Genomic DNA, 21,142 nt, shown 5'->3' with positions numbered 1-21,142 from the left:
TCTTTTGTATCAAAAGGGTGTTTGTTTTATAAATCATTCTAAGTCGGTTATTGATCGATAAAAATATTCTTTTTGATCCAATTTCAATTCTAAACATATGGAGACCTATCTTTTGACGATTCAACTTATGTGCTACATGAATTACGTGATTATGTGTTATGTGAATAATATGATTACATGCCCTATGTGTACGTATTATGTGGATAATGGGTCAGCGTGTCTTTTAAACGTTATCTGAATGAGATGTGATCCTTATTAATTATTATCGGGCAGGTAGACGATAGGGATAAGTGTATAAACTAGTCAATTATATATATTTTCAGTTCATTAAATAGTATTATTTGTGATAGATGCACATAGTGCGAGACGTTCAAAGCCAGATAGAGATTGTAGAAGTAAAGCCTGATTGCGTGTAGTACTGAAATAAGTGGATTTAGAATAAAGATAAACCTAAGAGGGTAAATGATAAGAAAGATCAAATATCCCATCAAGGTAATACAGATGCGACAGGACTGAGTGTTATGGCAGCTAGTTAAAGATCAGAGGATTATCAATTGAGGCAAGTATTCCTAACCTTTCTCCTAAAATACTGTAAATATTTATTCGCTCATATTCTAAGTTCAGAATAGTTAAATGTTTTTATATTTCGCTGCAATTACTCTTATTTATGCAAGTGCCTTTTTGATCTTGTTCCTTGATTATCGAATGATCTCTTGAGCAAGTACCCATTCGTTCCGGTTATTTGCGAACCCTGATTTGGGATGTTTTGAAATCAAAATGATTTGATATCAAAATACTCTACGGGCTGGACGATTATTATGAGGACCAGTGATGAGCTGGATCCTATGGGCCGGAGATGGACCGGACCCTTAGGCCATAGTTGTCTGGGTACCCCATATATTGGTTGGGTCTATGCAGTTGGGTATAGATCCGCACTATCTCCTGACTGATCAGCAGGTTATAGTGCATATATTGGTTTCTAGTGTCCAGTCTAATTTATTGTTGATCGCCATTAACGGCATTCCTTTCCGAGTAGTTCATAATTACAAACTCACACCAAGATTTAATTCAAAAGGATGAAATATTGAAACGATTACTGTCCTTTAACGGAAATGTGATTTATGATTAAAGGCCAATGATGGCCAATATTTTATTCGTTCAACTATTTAATTATGTAAAAACGTTTTTAAAATCATTCAACCATCGTTTCCAGGAGTTTTCTAATCTGATACCTGGAAACCATTTATGATACTTTCTGGGTATTTTTGGCTCACTCTTGCTTTGTGAACTCTTATTTCTTTCAGTATCAAATGAGGGCAAAGTGAATAACTTTTATTAGATAGCAAAAGTGGTGAGATTCCAGCTGAAGAAATTTGGAGATGTCGGAGTGATCAATACAAGGAAATTAGTAATGAGGTAATGAAATTATATTTAGACAATATAAATTTTAGAAGGCTAGATTCTTGTTTCATACTATAACCTGTAAGCAATCCTGAATATGAGGGGTTATCTATATATTTATTTTAATATACAGGTTCTTATTCTTATTTAAAGTTGTATAGTGACACCCAATACTGACCCCGAATTTGGGGGCGTCACAACAAGTAACAGTAAACAGATATATTTAAAATAATAAACTCTGTTACAATGGAACTGTTCTCTCTCAGTGATGAACAAATATCACGAGAGCTGCTAGGTTACAATGTATGATCTTGTCGATAATGATAACACATATAGTATAACACCCTCCAAATCTGGGGTATAGATTTGGGGCATTATTAATAACAACTACAAACTAAACCTGCACAAGCGGAATATAAAAATAATAATTATCCCGAACTATTACTACTCAGGATCTTTTAAGGGTTGAGTTGAAAACAAGAACCACATACTACACTTTATTACAAACCCAAATAAATAAAGTCTGTCTCAAGAACTCTCTTTGTTACAAAACTTTATTCTATCTACATTCTCACCATACAACTTTTATTCAAACTACACAAAACTTTTATCCAACCCAACATTACTACTTATCCTGTTACACCTGATCTGGTAATTCAAAGCTCTCTTCGGGAATAGGAAGGAACACTTTTGGTATAAGAGGGTCCCGCTGCTTGACTCGCTTCTTGACTACGCGGGTCCTGATGGGTTTCATTCTCTACCTTAACTGTAAAACAATAGGAATAACAATAAAAAGGGATGAGCCAAAATTGCTCAACAAGCCTGCAACAAAATATATATAGTATAAAGAGGGAGAAATAAGTGAACCAATAAGCTACTGGTTTGAACAACCATCTGTATCTGTATAGGATAATAATTTGCCAGTACTGGCGAGTGCCAAATGAACAAGACTGGAAACAAGAACCAACATATGAACTATAACCTACTGATCAGTCAGGATACAGTACGGATCTATACCCAACTGTATAGACTCAACCAACATAAAGAGTACTCAGGCAACTATGGGGAACCCTATTTAGAATAGGGGAAGAACTTGCCTTGCGCGTACTTAACCTGGTTCAACTCATCGTCTTATGTCCCTAGCTTGCTCTGCCTTGCTGACACTGAACCAATCATAGAAAGATAGTCGTTCAGATAATTTACTATATATGTGTATCTCGAATTGATACCACGTAACCTTATCCGTCTACCCATGTGTTTATATCTGACTCGCATATATACACATATAATTATATAGCACGTAAGGTTCACATAACAACGTAAAGCACATAGCACATAAAGCACATAATTAATTTTTAGACTTATAATTATTTTTGGAATCGATTCTAGACTCATATTTATAATATCTAACCCTATCTGATTTTATTACAAATTTTCAGGATTTATTTGACTCGATTCTAACCGTAATAGGGCCTATGAACAATTAATTATCACAAAACCACTCTCTTCCGGAAGAAATTATAACTTACAACTATTTTTATTAGATTCGTTTCATTTTTCTGAGTCTATGGGTCTTCGTTTCGCTCAAATCGGACTAACGGTTTAATTATTATGAATTAAACAAGATTTAATTAATTAATAATTAATTATAATTAAATAATCCTTAATTACATTTTTATTTAATTAATTAATAATTGTTATATTTTAAAATAATTAATCCCTAATTATTAGGATTAATTACTATTTATTACAATTATTTACAAATTATTAATACTCACTCGATCAGATCGATTATTCACAAATAATCAATCGACTCAATTAACTGATACGCTATTTATCGAACAATTACTAATTACTCGAATTAAATTACTCGAATTATAATCTTACTCAATGATTAATTACTCGTATAAATACGAACTATTCGCGATTCTCACATAAATATCGAACCATTATATTATTATTGTAAATTATACGATTCGTTAATCAATTAATTATCGGTATTTAATTATACGATACAAATAATTATTCCGACCTTCGAATAAATTATCGCTCGAATAATAATCCTAATTATCGAATCACTACTCGTATAAATACGAGTTACTCGTAATATTAACTAATTATTAGATTATTAATCACATTATTAAATTATTTTTAATCCTTATTTATTAATTAATTACCTAATTATTAATTAATTACCTAATTAATAATTAATTAGATAACTAATAAATAATTAGATAAATAATTAAATAATTAATTAAATAATTAAATTCGAATTTATAATTTAATAAAATAATTTAGAAATTAATTATAAGATTTTTCAGAATTTAAAACTGATTTTTATTTAATTTTTAGAATTACTAAAACTAATTTCTGATTTTAGAAAATAGAATAAATAAATAATATATCAGAAACATGTTTCAGGGTTTCAGATTAGGGTTTTTAGGATCAAACCCGGGTCGAAACCGGGTTGCAAATCGGGTCGAACCCGGGTCACGAAGAATACGAACCCAGCAGCCCAGAAACCCGACGCCGACGGGAATTTTCTGGCGAGTAAAAACACGGCCAAATCGTGTGATTCCAGTCCGATTCTTCTGCGTGATCGTTCCTGGCCACCATAGCAACCTCCTCCCACCTTCCTTCTTCTCCGTTCGTCGACGATGTCATCGGAAAAATGAAGAACACCGCAATGGCGGCGGTTCTCCGACGAGGACGAAATCAACACCAAAACTGACGAAACCGGTGTCGTTCGACTGTAAATTCAACGATCTATTCATTCCCATCAACAGAATCAACAAACAACTAACGATTCATTCAAACCGAATTCGAAATAAAAACCCGAAAATACAAATTAGAAATCGATTAAACTAACAACAAAAACGATTACATAATTGAAAACTACACTCAATCAGCTTCAAAACGGATACTTACATGACTGATTTGGTTAACAGAATCACGATCAAAATTGGCTTTGATTCTCCTGCCCTGTTCTTCACCCACATAAGAATTTCTTGATTTTCTATTTTTTCTGATTTTTTTATTATTAATTACTAATTAATTAACAGTAAATCAGCTATTTATATTATTGAAAATAATACCCCCAAATAAAATTAAGGGGCTAATTACACTCCTAATAAAAATATTTGGCCCCAATTTTTATAATTTTTGGGTATTAATATTGAATTTTTAAATATCCAATAAATACAAAATAAATGCTAAAAATTCCCAAAAATTGTGAATATTACAAAAATGCGAAGAAAAATAATGTATGATAATTTTATGATCATATAAAAATAAAAATGTGATTTTTGTGGGGTTTTTGGTACCCGAAGGGGTCCGGAAAAGTCATTTTTCGCGAAAGAGGTAAATTTGTAAAACGTCTAGGGGTTCAGAATAGCGATATGGTATAGGGCATTTTTGGCAAAATAGGGCCAATGATTTTATTTGAAATACGGGCTTTCAAAACATAGTTTTGAGCTGTACGGGTTTTGATATAAAATATATAACATACGATAGAACACTCAATAAATATCCAAAACACGTTTGGATCAAAACAGACAACACGTAACACATAGCAGTTAGGGTTTAATGACTCAACTCATTTAATCACATAATAATACACATAATTTATCTTTATTATGATATAATACAAGCGTAATTTCTCGGTCGTTACATTCTCCCCCCCTTAACAGGATTCTGTCCTCAGAATCATACTATGCAAACAAATGAGGATACTTTTCTACCATTTCACTCTCGAGCTCCCAGGTTGATTCTTCAACCACTGAGTTTCTCCACAAGACTCTCACTAATGATACAGACTTATTTCTTAATACCCTCTCTTGCCGATCTAGAATTCTTATCGGTTGTTCTACATACGACAAATCTGCCTGAAGTTCTATTGGTTCATACTCTATTACATGTCTTATATCAGGGTTGTACTTCTTAAGCATAGATACATGAAATATGTTGTGAATATGCTGCATATGTAATAACCCCAATTTTTGAGAAATTTTGAAACCCTTATGAATAGTGTTTTTGCTGAACGAGAAAACTTTTCATGCCACGCTATGTAGGGGTTCTGTTATTGATCTTATGGGATATTATTAGTACTCTATGTGGTATATAAGTGTATGTAAAGATCGTCAGAATCCAATTCCGAACATTTTGATTTTTCCCGGAAATCCACAAGATACGGAGAGAATCGAGTATAAGGTAACAGGATAAAAAGGATTGAAATTAAAGGATTATAGGAGAGGATCATAAAAGGAATATAATATATTGAGAAAGGTTAAGGGAACCTAAGTAATAAGATCCCGGGTATGATCCCTCAAACGATAAACGAGAACGAAAGATAAGCGAACCGTAAAACAAATAAGTGACCAAGAGACAAGCTTGTACAAGAAGCCAGGGATTGTGACATCATCAAACCACAAGGTGTGGACAAGTGGGAGCATAATGACATGTGCAAGGTGACACAAGCATGACATAGGGAAGGAGGAGGTGTGGTTGGTTTATAACCACACAAATAAAAGGTTAATTAAGTCATTAACCAAAAACAACACAAAAATCAACCAACCAAGCAAATCATTTCATTTTCATCAAACAAAACACAAAAATATCTTTCTTCCCAAGCTAGCTCTCGGCCCATTTCTTAAAATTTGAAGATCCAAGCTCCACCACTTACTATTTAGCAAGGTAATTATCTAAGCTTCCCCATGGATAGTTACATACTTCCTATAAGTTTAAGCTTCTAATTCCAAGCCAATCTTTTTCTATAAATCAAGGAAGAAGATGGTGAATAGTAACCTTCAAGAAATAACTTTAGTTTTCTTGAATTTTTATGAAAGATTAAGGTTATACAAGCAAGGATCAAGGTTCTTTAGGCATTCAAAGCTCTTGTGTTGTGTTAAAAAGCTTCAAGGAAGGTATAATCTCTTAACCAAGCTTTGTTATTGAATGTTAAGAGCATAATATGAGTATTTTAGTTCATGAGAGGCTTGATGGTTGTGTATGTAGAGATTAGTGAGTTTTGGGATGTTGTTGGATTAGTAAATGTTGTTGTTTTGATTAAAAGAACTTAAGTATGGTTAAAGTTAAGCTTAGGCATAAGTATGAATGTTAAACTTGAATTGGTTGGGGCTGTTATGATGTGGTTTGGATGGATGTTGGTTGTATGATTGATTTGAGGTTGAATTGTGATGGTTTTTGAATGGTTTGAATTTGGGAAATCGCGTAAACATAGCCGTCGTAACGTCCGATTTTCTTTAGACTGTTTTTGTGCATAACATTAGGACCCGAGAACCCCCTGCTAGATTATGACCACTGCCATGTTTAGATAGCTCATGTTACGAGCTTCGTTTTGATATGTAGTTCGTTCGATTCCGATGCACGGTTTAGGAGAAACGACCGTTTCAAGTAACGGCGTTTCGCGAACGAAACTTTTCCCCTCGCCTTACTTTGAAACATAGGTTAAAGACCAAAAAGGGTTAATTAATGTATGAAACATTTATGGTAAGTGTGTTAGGCAGTTGGTAAGACACTCGCGAAGGAATCGCTTTAAAACTCGTAAAGGTTAAATTATTAAAAATGGTGGAGCCGAGGGTACCCGAGTGGCTTAAGCGAATCAGTGAGCGCAAAACAAGCGTTAGAGTCTAAGTTAGTTAAAGTATAGATTTACAAGTGATTTTGGTTTAATTCCAACTTACTTGTTGTTTATAGGTTACCAGACTCGTCCCGAGCCATTCGTAACCCCAGTCGCTCAGGCAAGTTTTCTACCCGTTATACTGTTGCTGTGATGTAAATATATGTATATGCATTATCTTGTGATATTGCATGATTGTTATTAGCAAATTTTGCGATATATTGGAGCATGCTAATATGGTATATATGCATGTCTGTTTCGTAATCTGGTTATCTATCTGTTGATTTCAATGCTTATAGTTGCATAATACCTATGCTAGAAATAAGCAAGTAGTTGCGTATACCCTTAGTATAAGGGATAAAAGGTAAACATATTTCTAAACCGGGAGTCGATGTTCCCGAGTATATTATATATATATATATATATTTATATATATATATGGATATAGTTTTCAAAACTATTAATCGAATAAGGTTTATTCGATAACTTTAACTTTATTTTATTATTGAATATTATTTCGAATATTATTCGAAGGCGTATGACTCCTTTATATTAAATGAATATTATTTTGAATATTCATTCGGGGACTTATGACTCCTTTTATTTATTATCTGAATATTATTTGAATATTCATTCGAGGGCTTATGACTCTTTTATATTATTTAATGAATATTATTTGAATATTCATGTGAGGATCTATGACTCCGATTATTTGCTGAGGTATATTCTTTATTTTATTAAAGAATAAGGTGTAAATAATCAAACTTATTTTCGATTATTCAAATAAAGATAATACTTTCATATAAGTATATCTTTGGTTATTTAATACTCGTTTCAAGTATAAATTTTAATACTTCTACTTCAATTATTTTTATAAAGATTATTCTTTATGGGAATATTATTTAATTAATAATATTCAGTCATTTTCTAAATATTCTGGGGACTGATTTACTTCATTAAATCAGCTTTACTCCAAACACTCTATAAAGTGTTTTCGAGTCTTCAAAATGATTTTTAAAAGTTAGAGCGGATCCCAAAACTCATTTTTATATTTAAGATCTTCCTTTTTAAGGGGATTTAAATACTCGCTTAAAACCTGAGGGATCCGGCTTTGTGGTGTATTTTATATTCGCAACAAGGTTGCAGTTTTGGTAAATGAATTGATTACTTACCCAACGTTCGGGAAGTAAGTCCATCTATTGAGTCGGCATAAGCAACATGGGCTCAGTGGGCGTCCATGATAGTGTAAGTGGCTCAGTGGGAGTCCATCAAATGCATAAGTGGCTGAGTGGCAGTCCAGCATAAGGTCCTAATTATGACCAGGGTGATGACCAGTGGGGAATTCGTCCATCTACTAGTAGAAAAGGTTACTTATGGGTATCTTTGCCTGATCAGCAAGATATCTGGTTTATGCCAAAGGTTTTCTTTTCCTTCCAAATTCATTGGATATTGCAACTCTGTTCATACTTTACATAACAGAGGTTCCAGGAAATGTTTTAGAGATATATATATGTGGATATATATATATCGGGACTAAATAAAGTATCTCATAACTTTTTCATTCAATAATATTTCAAAGATTGAATCTATTCAAATCTTGTCTTGTAGTCTCATCTATGTGATGAACTTTTGAAACTGATTATAACTTGAACGGTGGTAGTTCAAGTAGTATTGGGAAAGATATAAGTATATTGGGGTATTTGGTAACCTCATCTTTTAAACTTATATCTAATTAATAATTGTCTTATGTATGACAAAGATTTTCAGAAAAACGTTGAGACAAGGTTAGATATATGAGATCACCTTGCAACGATATTTTTTTTCATACAGTTACACACTAGGACTTTGTGTATATTATGCATGGAAGAGGACTTCCAATATTTTGAAAAGTATATATGTATATATACTGAATATTTTGCGACTTCATCGCATTAAGTTATCAACTTGGTTCATTTCTTTTGACCAAGACTTTCATGAGTATTATGAGTAGGCTCATATATTGTAAATCATTATACATATTATTTTGGTGGGCTTGCTGCTCACCCTTGCTTTCTTCTTTCATCACACAACAACAGTTAGGAAAGATGGCCAGACTCCAGCAGACCCAGCGCAAGCGCGTGGGAAGCGTCCCGCGTCTTCCCGTTGATGTTGTAGCTGCTATAGCTGCAGAGGTAGATCTATTGTAGATCAGACCATCTACTTTTGAGAATCAATTATGTATAATTATAACTTGTGGCAGATAATGGCAATTAACTGTAAATTTATCAAGTAATCATTTTGGGTTGTAATAACTTTTAAATTGTGGATTCAAAGACTTGTACTTATTTAAATTTCATCTCTGAGACTATAACGGGTTGTGGTGTGTGTTAGTGTGGGGTCACAGCATAAGGTTATTTATTATTAATTAAGTGAAGTGATATTGTGGAAAGAAAGACCGTGACGACCCGGATCCCCGACCCCGGATCTGGGGGTGTTACAGAAATGGTATCAGAGCCAAGCGTTATAAACCTCAGAGATGATGGGACGTTAAGATAATAAGTTCACTAAGATAATAAGAACTCTTGCCAAGTTCATAGTCGGACTACCTAACGTAGTACTGACAGTTAAAACCCTTATGGGAATCCTTATAAATGTAGCGATAGAAGCGTAGTTCGTTATCGTATAGAGTAGCGGGACTCCGAACCCTGAGGTTGAGGAGCAACAACGCGATGATGTTTTATTACTAATTGGAGATCGGATTGTGGATCCGATAGAGTGTCCTAATGCAGGACCGGATGATGTTGATATTGAGGATGTAGCGGTTGAGGATGTTGTCCTAGAAGGGATAGTTGCTGAGGAGGATCCCATGGAGGATCCTGACAAGAATGAATAAAGGACCACTGAGGAATTGATGACCATGGTTTGGTCGACTACCAGAGGTAGGATTGGCCGGTCACTACCGGAGGTTCGTTCAAGTTGTAAAGATAGTAGCCCCTTTAACGCGGCTTACTCGTAAGACTGAGAAGTTCGAATGGACAGAGAAATGCGAGAACAGCTTTCAAGAACTGAAGCAGAGGTTGGTGATGGCCCCTATGCTGGCATTGCCGGATGGAAAAAGGAGATTTTGTGATTTGTAAGTGACGCTTCGCATAAGGAATTAGGGTGCTTCTTAGCACAGCAAGATAATCGCGTCTGCGTCAAGACAATTAAGGTAATATGAAATTTGATATCACCGCCCATGAGCTTAGGCTCGTGGCAATAGTTTTACCCTAAAGATTGGAGGCACTACTTGTATGGAGAGAAGTACGAGAATTACCTAAGCCATAAGTGCTCTAGTACATTTTCACGTAGAAAGAGCTCAACATACGCCAGAGGAGGCGGTTAGAGCTAATCAAGAATTATGATTGGCAGATTCTTTATCATTCGGGATAAGCCAATATGGTGGCTGATGCCCTTAGTAAAAAGGAGAGACTCAAGATGATAATGTCTTTTGGAGAGTTTATAAGAGATTTTGAGAAAATGGAAATAGTAGTGAAGGTAACCGGAGCCGGTACCGAAAAGCTGTTTGAGATAGCAATACAGCCGAATTATTGGAAAAAATCATATTGTGCCAGAAAAAGTTATGAATGAAGGCAGAGAGCCAACAAATAGATAAGAGGTTAATATCGAGAAAGATGATAAGGGAATAATGAGGTATTCCTATAGAATTTGGGTTCCGAAAGTTCAAGAGCGTAAGGATGAGATCTTAGATGAAAGCTAGTTTGAGGAATAAGATTTAGAGCAAACCCCAGAAAGTCGAGTAAGGAAAGGAGACCCGAGACGGTACTCCTATACGGCAATTCATGGACCTGTCTAGACAGAACTTAGACTATCATCCCCAACCACCACCTTGAGGAAACAATGCGATAGGAAATTCTTTCAGGACCTTTAAGTCTCTAAGCTCTCAGAGTTCCCAGGGAACAGGTTGACCTAGTCAAGGCAAGAGCCTGGCTAAAGGAAATAGAGGAATCATTTGAGATTCTGAATGATTGACGAACCACAAAAGACTGTTTTTGTCACTTACCCTCCTAAGAGAGAGACCACCCATTGGTGAAAGACCAAGAAAGGCACGGAGCCAGAGGTTAGAATAAACTGATTTAAGTTCAGTCAATTGTTTCGGGAAAGTAATTCCCCAAAGATAAGGAGATAGTGTAAAAGCTTTAGAGCCAGAACAAAGGCGGACGAGTATGATGAATTATGAATCTAAGTTGTAAAAGTTATCAAGATTCGTTCTGAGGACACGAATCCAGAATGACGGGATATTTGAAATCAATGCTTACGTTGTGTTGGTTCATGAAATAATGATAAGAGAAAGGAAAATAAAAAGGAATTGAAGTGGAAAGGAATATAGAGGCAATAGAGTTTGAGGAATGATAAAGGAATTGGGTATGAGGAAACCCTAAAGACTCGTAGCAATAGAAATAGAAAAAGTATGTAATCATCAGGATGAGGGTGATTCACCATGAGTTAAAATTGCTGGGTGAAGGCATAAGAGATACATATATTTTATCCCCTGTAAGTTGGGAGGATTTGAGGAAAACTTGAGATAGTTCGAAGGTTAAATATGAGACGCGGATAGACTGAGGAGACAAGGAAGTAAGAAATTAGGAAAATGGGATGAAGGAAGTGACCTTCAAGAATGTGAAGTGTAAGACCGGTGGCTTGATACCCAGAAAGGGAGACGCCAGATATGAAAGATATCCCAACATTGAGGTGACTGTTGAGATAAACAACAAAAGTAAATAAGGAATTATTAAGAAGAAGTTCACGTTGAACACGACCAATATCTTCCAGAACATCCATGTTATCGTTACCAGATTAGGCAAGAAAAGCGGATGACCATTGTTATCTTTTGGAGGCCATATGGATTGACCTCAATTTGAATAAGGATGCTATTATGAAGTTAGGTATAGACTATCGAGGTGGGAATGATTGAATAAGACACCCTTATCAGGGATATATGACTTGATTTATCCATGGAAGGATGCAGGTACCTTTTAAAGGTGGAATTAAGGATAGAACATCGGTAACTTAAAATGAATCCTAGGGGAATGCATAAAGGTTGAAATTTCACCCTTAATAGGGACAGTATGAGTTTTGACAGTATGATTTGGAAAGGGTTAATGTAACAACAACCTTTAAGAATCAGTGGAGAAATTTTTCAGAAGTATATAGATAATGGTTCTAGTAATAGTAAATGGTATTTTAATATGCCCTGTATCTAGGGAATACAGGAGGAACGATTGAAGGATAACCTTAGAGGTTTTACAAGGAGAAAGGTAATATTCAAAATTTTCAAGAATAGAAATGTTGATAAAGGAAATATGACGTAATTATAATGTTGCCAAGTGGGGCACGTGTTAAACCACGAGAAAGTATGGATCGAACCAGTAATGGTCGAAATTATTCAGGGCAATTAGGACTTAAGATAAAAGATGTTCTAATTATGATTGAGAGTTAGTCATGACAGTGATTAACCTCTAAAGACTGAGGCAATAACTTATGGAAAAAAAAGGTGATTTTTTTTTTTACTCATCGGATTTTAAGGAAAACATCTTCACTCAAGCAGTGATCGGAAATAAGGTAGAAAATTTATTTGGAGGTGGTTAAAAAGACATTGACTGTAAGGAAATTTTACTATCAGGAAAGGCCAAAGGGGTGGCCGACACTTTAAAGGTAAGTGGATAATTATAGGCGCGTGTGCCAAAAGAAAACAGTGATGATGGTTAAAAATGTGAAGGTTGAATTATGATTTGGAAGATTGACATTCCTTCTGATGACTGTGCAATACCCAACCGTAATAGTAGTTGGTAAAGGTTTAATTTGTGTAATCGCCATGAACGGGCTATCTATCTTAGAAGGTCCTATCTTGAGATAAGCCAGGACCATGTTTCAAAAAGGACCAAACAAACCTTTGAGATAAGTCTTCTATTGAAGGCATATGATTAAGAATGGTATTAACCTGCTATCGGTGCTTTGATTGAAACTCTTCTGCAATTTTATATGCTTCATGTCATGTATGTATGTCAGGATCAGGAGTATTCTTCATGAATCAGGAGTGGTGATTATGTTACCTCCTTAGAATGATTTGATACGACATGGATAGACTCCGTATGGTTAGCTATTAAGACTTCATGGAAAATGAATGACGACAGTAGGTCAGTGGTGGACCATAGTAAGGCAGCAATGATTCTGCGAGTATTGAGCTGATTACAACCGTGAGAGTTGTATTAGAATGGGTGTTGAGATTGAGTACCACTAATCGGGTCGTGGTAGTGTATAAGTTATCATTAATAGACTAATTAAGTAGAGTATCTACCTAGTGAATTATTATTCTTTCTTATCAATAGAGAGTCGTATTATTATACGAGGAAGGTTGCGGTGCAAGCATAGAATTCGAGTAACGATGATGTCTAGAATGAGATCCCAGATTCGATTTTCGATGTCGAGGGAGTTTCAGAGGTAATTGTGTATAAGCTCGAGGAAGAGCATGGGTCCATAGAATGATGGACGGGATAACGAAAATATTTAGGCACGTGAAATACGATGCTATAATACTTGATGTTGATATAAATACATATATGTTTTGTTCTCCTATGACAAACCTCTATAGTTCAGAGGTAGATTCCAAGCCAGATATTTTGTGGCAGTATATTTTTTTTCATATACAATTCTCTTCAGTTCGTTCTTTTCTCTTCTTTTCATTTCATGTAAGCTGAGAAGAACAACCCTTCCAGAAAGGGGAGGTATTGCCGAATGACTATCTATCTGTGTGATAGAAGCCTAGTAGGATACCAGCTATTGTTTAATTGCTTGTCAAGTACTAAAGGCTGGCCACCTTCTGTACTAACTATGCGATATAACAAGTGTTCATGATCTTAGTGATCTCTCAACAAATTCCTTTACTTCTATTTGATTGATCAAATTTTGGAAAATAGAAACAACTGAAAAAGGAGTAATAAAGTGGTGGTAGTATGCGGAATGGGAACACATTCGTGATACTAAGGTTGATGTGGTTATTAAAAGGTTATAGAACGCTAACGAGCAAAAGTATAACCAGTATAATATTAGGAACGGAAGATAGTAGCGACTACGAACTGGAAAAAAAAAGATGGGTAGTGAGAAGCAAAAGCTCTAATGCTAAAAGCTATAATGAGAGTCTGTGCAATAGACTTGAAAGAATTTGGAATGATCACTTAATTTGGATTGAGTTATCTTACGACAATAGATCATATGTTATTATCGAGATATCGCCTTATGAGATCCTTGAGGGAAGACAATGTCGATCTCCCTTATGTTAGGATGAAGTTGTAGAGCGCAAGATGCTCGGACCCGCAGTAGTCCAAAGGACCAAGGATATGATAGATCTAATCAGAGGACGGCTGGTAGTAGCCCAAGATGGACATGATAAGTATGTTGATTTGACACGAAAGGATAAAGAGTATGAAATAGGGGACCTAGTAATGTTATAGGTATCCCTTGGAAAGGATTGATGAGGTTCGGAAAGAAAGGAAAGCTAAGTCTACAATTTGTTGGACCCTTGGATATATTAAGACGTTTGGGAAGTTAGCATATGAGCTAGCCCTAACCCCGAACATGTAGCAGGTCGTAACGTGTTTCACGTATCAATGTTAAGGAAGTGTAATTCGGATGCCAGTCAAATAGGGGCATATGAGCGCATAGATATGTAACCCGACGTAACCTATATGGAGCAACCAGGAAGGGTTATAGAGTGAAAAGGAACAAGTGCTTAGGAGAAGGATTATCAAACTAGGCAGAGTTTGGTGGTAGAACCACAATGTGGAAAATTGACTCGAGAGTTAGAAAGTGTAATGCTAAGAAAGTATCCCCATTTGTTTTCTATCTGATTCCGGGACGGAATCCTTTTAAGGAGGGGAGACTGTAATAACCCCAATTTTTGAGAAATTTTGAAACCCTTATGAATAGTGTTTTTGCTGAACGAGAAAACTTTTCATGCCACGCTATGTAGGGGTTCTGTTATTGATCTTATGGGATATTATTAGTACTCTATGTGGTATATAAGTGTATGTAAAGATCGTCAGAATCCAATTCCGAACATTTTGATTTTTCCCGGAAATCCACAAGATACGGAGAGAATCGAGTATAAGGTAACAGGATAAAAAGGATTGAAATTAAAGGATTATAGGAGAGGATCATAAAAGGAATATAATATATTGAGAAAGGTTAAGGGAACCTAAGTAATAAGATCCCGGGTATGATCCCTCAAATGATAAACGAGAACGAAAGATAAGCGAACCGTAAAACAAATAAGTGACCAAGAGACAAGCTTGTACAAGAAGCCAGGGATTGTGACATCATCAAACCACAAGGTGTGGACAAGTGGGAGCATAATGACATGTGCAAGGTGACACAAGCATGACATAGGGAAGGAGGAGGTGTGGTTGGTTTATAACCACACAAATAAAAGGTTAATTAAGTCATTAACCAAAAACAACACAAAAATCAACCAACCAAGCAAATCATTTCATTTTCATCAAACAAAACACAAAAATATCTTTCTTCCCAAGCTAGCTCTCGGCCCATTTCTTAAAATTTGAAGATCCAAGCTCCACCACTTACTATTTAGCAAGGTAATTATCTAAGCTTCCCCATGGATAGTTACATACTTCCTATAAGTTTAAGCTTCTAATTCCAAGCCAATCTTTTTCTATAAATCAAGGAAGAAGATGGTGAATAGTAACCTTCAAGAAATAACTTTAGTTTTCTTGAATTTTTATGAAAGATTAAGGTTATACAAGCAAGGATCAAGGTTCTTTAGGCATTCAAAGCTCTTGTGTTGTGTTAAAAAGCTTCAAGGAAGGTATAATATCTTAACCAAGCTTTGTTATTGAATGTTAAGAGCATAATATGAGTATTTTAGTTCATGAGAGGCTTGATGGTTGTGTATGTAGAGATTAGTGAGTTTTGGGATGTTGTTGGATTAGTAAATGTTGTTGTTTTGATTAAAAGAACTTAAGTATGGTTAAAGTTAAGCTTAGGCATAAGTATGAATGTTAAACTTGAATTGGTTGGGGCTGTTATGATGTGGTTTGGATGGATGTTGGTTGTATGATTGATTTGAGGTTGAATTGTGATGGTTTTTGAATGGTTTGAATTTGGGAAATCGCGTAAACATAGCCGTCGTAACGTCCGATTTTCTTTAGACTGTTTTTGTGCATAACATTAGGACCCGAGACCCCCCTGCTAGATTATGACCACTGCCATGTTTAGATAGCTCATGTTACGAGCTTCGTTTTGATATGTAGTTCGTTCGATTCCGATGCACGGTTTAGGAGAAACGACCGTTTCAAGTAACGGCGTTTCGCGAACGAAACTTTTCCCCTCGCCTTACTTTGAAACATAGGTTAAAGACCAAAAAGGGTTAATTAATGTATGAAACATTTATGGTAAGTGTGTTAGGCAGTTGGTAAGACACTCGCGAAGGAATCGCTTTAAAACTCGTAAAGGTTAAATTATTAAAAATGGTGGAGCCGAGGGTACCCGAGTGGCTTAAGCGAATCAGTGAGCGCAAAACAAGCGTTAGAGTCTAAGTTAGTTAAAGTATAGATTTACAAGTGATTTTGGTTTAATTCCAACTTACTTGTTGTTTATAGGTTACCAGACTCGTCCCGAGCCATTCGTAACCCCAGTCGCTCAGGCAAGTTTTCTACCCGTTATACTGTTGCTGTGATGTAAATATATGTATATGCATTATCTTGTGATATTGCATGATTGTTATTAGCAAATTTTGCGATATATTGGAGCATGCTAATATGGTATATATGCATGTCTGTTTCGTAATCTGGTTATCTATCTGTTGATTTCAATGCTTATAGTTGCATAATACCTATGCTAGAAATAAGCAAGTAGTTGCGTATACCCTTAGTATAAGGGATAAAAGGTAAACATATTTCTAAACCGGGAGTCGATGTTCCCGAGTATATTATATATATATATATTTATTTATTTATATATATATATGGATATAGTTTTTAAAACTATTAATCGAATAAGGTTTATTCGATAACTTTAACTTTATTTTATTATTGAATATTATTTCGAATATTATTCGAAGGCGTATGACTCCTTTATATTAAATGAATATTATTTTGAATATTCATTCGGGGACTTATGACTCCTTTTATTTATTATCTGAATATTATTTAAATATTCATTCGAGGGCTTATGACTCTTTTATATTATTTAATGAATATTATTTGAATATTCATGTGAGGATCTATGACTCCGATTATTTGCTGAGGTATATTCTTTATTTTATTAAAGAATAAGGTGTAAATAATCAAACTTATTTTCGATTATTCAAATAAAGATAATACTTTCATATAAGTATATCTTTGGTTATTTAATACTCGTTTCAAGTATAAATTTTAATATTTCTACTTCAATTATTTTTATAAAGATTATTCTTTATGGGAATATTATTTAATTAATAATATTCAGTCATTTTCTAAATATTATGGGGACTGATTTACTTCATTAAATCAGCTTTACTCCAAACACTCTATAAAGTGTTTTCGAGTCTTCAAAATGATTTTTAAAAGTTAGAGCGGATCCCAAAACTCATTTTTATATTTAAGATCTTCCTTTTTAAGGGGATTTAAATACTCGCTTAAAACCTGAGGGATCCGGCTTTGTGGTGTATTTTATATTCGCAACAAGGTTGCAGTTTTGGTAAATGAATTGATTACTTACCCAACGTTCGGGAAGTAAGTCCATCTATTGAGTCGGCATAAGCAACATGGGCTCAGTGGGCGTCCATGATAGTGTAAGTGGCTCAGTGGGAGTCCATCAAATGCATAAGTGGCTGAGTGGCAGTCCAGCATAAGGTCCTAATTATGACCAGGGTGATGACCAGTGGGGAATTCGTCCATCTACTAGTAGAAAAGGTTACTTATGGGTATCTTTGCCTGATCAGCAAGATATCTGGTTTATGCCAAAGGTTTTCTTTTCCTTCCAAATTCATTGGATATTGCAACTCTGTTCATACTTTACATAACAGAGGTTCCAGGAAATGTTTTAGAGATATATATATGTGGATATATATATATCGGGACTAAATAAAGTATCTCATAACTTTTTCATTCAATAATATTTCAAAGATTGAATCTATTCAAATCTTGTCTTGTAGTCTCATCTATGTGATGAACTTTTGAAACTGATTATAACTTGAACGGTGGTAGTTCAAGTAGTATTGGGAAAGATATAAGTATATTGGGGTATTTGGTAACCTCATCTTTTAAACTTATATCTAATTAATAATTGTCTTATGTATGACAAAGATTTTCAGAAAAACGTTGAGACAAGGTTAGATATATGAGATCACCTTGCAACGATATTTTTTTTCATACAGTTACACATTAGGACTTTGTGTATATTATGCATGGAAGAGGACTTCCAATATTTTGAAAAGTATATATGTATATATACTGAATATTTTGCGACTTCATCGCATTAAGTTATCAACTTGGTTCATTTCTTTTGACCAAGACTTTCATGAGTATTATGAGTAGGCTCATATATTGTAAATCATTATACATATTATTTTGGTGGGCTTGCTGCTCACCCTTGCTTTCTTCTTTCATCACACAACAACAGTTAGGAAAGATGGCCAGACTCCAGCAGACCCAGCGCAAGCGCGTGGGAAGCGTCCCGCGTCTTCCCGTTGATGTTGTAGCTGCTATAGCTGCAGAGGTAGATCTATTGTAGATCAGACCATCTACTTTTGAGAATCAATTATGTATAATTATAACTTGTGGCAGATAATGGCAATTAACTGTAAATTTATCAAGTAATCATTTTGGGTTGTAATAACTTTTAAATTGTGGATTCAAAGACTTGTACTTATTTAAATTTCATCTCTGAGACTATAACGGGTTGTGGTGTGTGTTAGTGTGGGGTCACAGCATAAGGTTATTTATTATTAATTAAGTGAAGTGATATTGTGGAAAGAAAGACCGTGACGACCCGGATCCCCGACCCCGGATCTGGGGGTGTTACAGCATATTAGGTGGTAAAGCTAACTCGTACGCAACCTGTAACACCCCCAAATCCGGGATCGGGGATCCGGGTTGTCACGAGTTCCATTTCCCTTAATAACACCCAATCTTAATAAATAATCAACTACTCTGTACTGTGACCCCACAATAAACACACACACCATAAGTTATAGTCTCAGAGATGAATATCCAAAAATAATCACAAGTCGTTTTGTTCCACCAATATATGCCAATACACCTTAAAAGGGTTTCTGAATAAATTTACATTTCTTTGCCATTATTACAATTCATAAATATACATAAATCTGGTACATCAAAAGTTGAAGCCTAGCCTATTGGTAGTTCCTACCTCAGCTACAGCGACATCAATGCGTATAGGAAACTACGGAACGTTTCCTATCCGCTCGCGAATTGGGAGCTTGGTCCTGTTCATCTTTTCTATCTGTTGTTGTGTGATGAAAGAAGAAAGCAAGGGTGAGCAGCAAGCCCACCAAAATAATATGTATAATGATTAACAATATATGAGCCTTCTCATAGTACTCATGAAAGTCTTGGTCAAAAGAAATGAACCAAGTTTGATATCTTAATGCGATGAAGTCGCAAAATATTCAGTATACATACATATATACTTTTCACAATCTTTGAAATCCTCTGACATGTACAATATACACAGAGTTCCAGTTTATAACTGTATAAAAATATCGTTGCAAGGTGATCTCATATATCTAACCTTGTCTCAACGTTTTTCTGAAAATCTTTGACATGCATAAGATAATCATTTACTAGATATAAGTTTAAAAGATGAAGTTACAAGATACTCCAATATACTTATATCTTTTCCGAATACTACTTGAACTACCACCGTTCAAGTTATAATTAGTCCATCCCATAGATTAAGCTACAAGACAAAACTTGTATAGAATCAATCTTTACAATATCATCAAAATAAAATGAAGTTACGAGATACTTCATTTGATGCAAACATCATTTTGAAAACTCGACCCTGCCAACACTCAACAATCGCCCAATCGTAGCCTTTCTATCGAAGTGCTCTGGGTAGTGTTGCAGAAATATCCAATTGGATGATGAACTCATTACGGGAGTTTGTCGCGCTAGGAAGACCACTTACGATGATCAGTCGTAGTAGTACAACCCCACCATTTTCTACATGTAGAGGAGAACCTGTCGGATTTACTTGTCAATCGAACACTGAACTCCTAAGGAATGGACCGCCTTAGCGGAACTTCCGGGCCATTTGGGCCAATATAATAAGGCTGGGCCGGCGCCACTCGACCACTTACACCACTCCTAATTCAGATGAAATCTATGACTCTGAAACATAAAGCTCGTTCCCCCTTTCCCCAAGTAGAAACTTGTTGATACGACTCCACCCAGAAGTCGTATCTAGCTGGAAAGGAAAACTCACCGATATTTCCCAGGCGATGCCTGTTAATGGATTAACTTGTTCCAAGAATTTTACTTCCCGAGTGTTGGGTAAGTAATCAAAAACTCTTTTATCAAAATAGCAACCTTGTTGCGAATATAAGACACACCACAGAGCCGGATCCCTCAGGTTTTGAGCGGATATTTAAATCCCCTTTGAAAGGAAGATCTTAAATATAAAAATGAGTTTTGGGATCCGCTCTAACTTTTAAAATCATTTTGAAGACTCGCAAAACATTTTTAAAAATGTTTGGAGTGATGCTGATTTAATAAAATAAATCAGTCCCAATATATTAGAAAATATCTGAATATTATTATTTAAATAATATTCCCATAAAGAATAATCTTTATAAAAATAATTGAAGTAGAAGTTGTAAAACTTATACTTGAAATGAATATTAAATAACCAAAGATATACTTATATGAAAGTAATATCTTTATTTCAATAATCAAAAGTAAGTTTGATTACCGACACATTATTCTTTAATAAAATAAAGAATATTAATTAGTAAATAAATCGGAGTCATAAGCCCTCAAATGAATATTCAAAATAATATCCAATAAATAAAATAAACGGAGTCATAAGCCCTCGAATGAATATTCA

The sequence above is a fragment of the Apium graveolens genome, chromosome 5 (assembly GCF_009905375.1).
Source record: "Apium graveolens cultivar Ventura chromosome 5, ASM990537v1, whole genome shotgun sequence".
Taxonomy (NCBI): Eukaryota; Viridiplantae; Streptophyta; class Magnoliopsida; order Apiales; family Apiaceae; genus Apium; species Apium graveolens.
The sequence above is the reverse complement of the archived record's forward strand: the minus strand, read 5'-3'. Positions refer to the sequence as shown.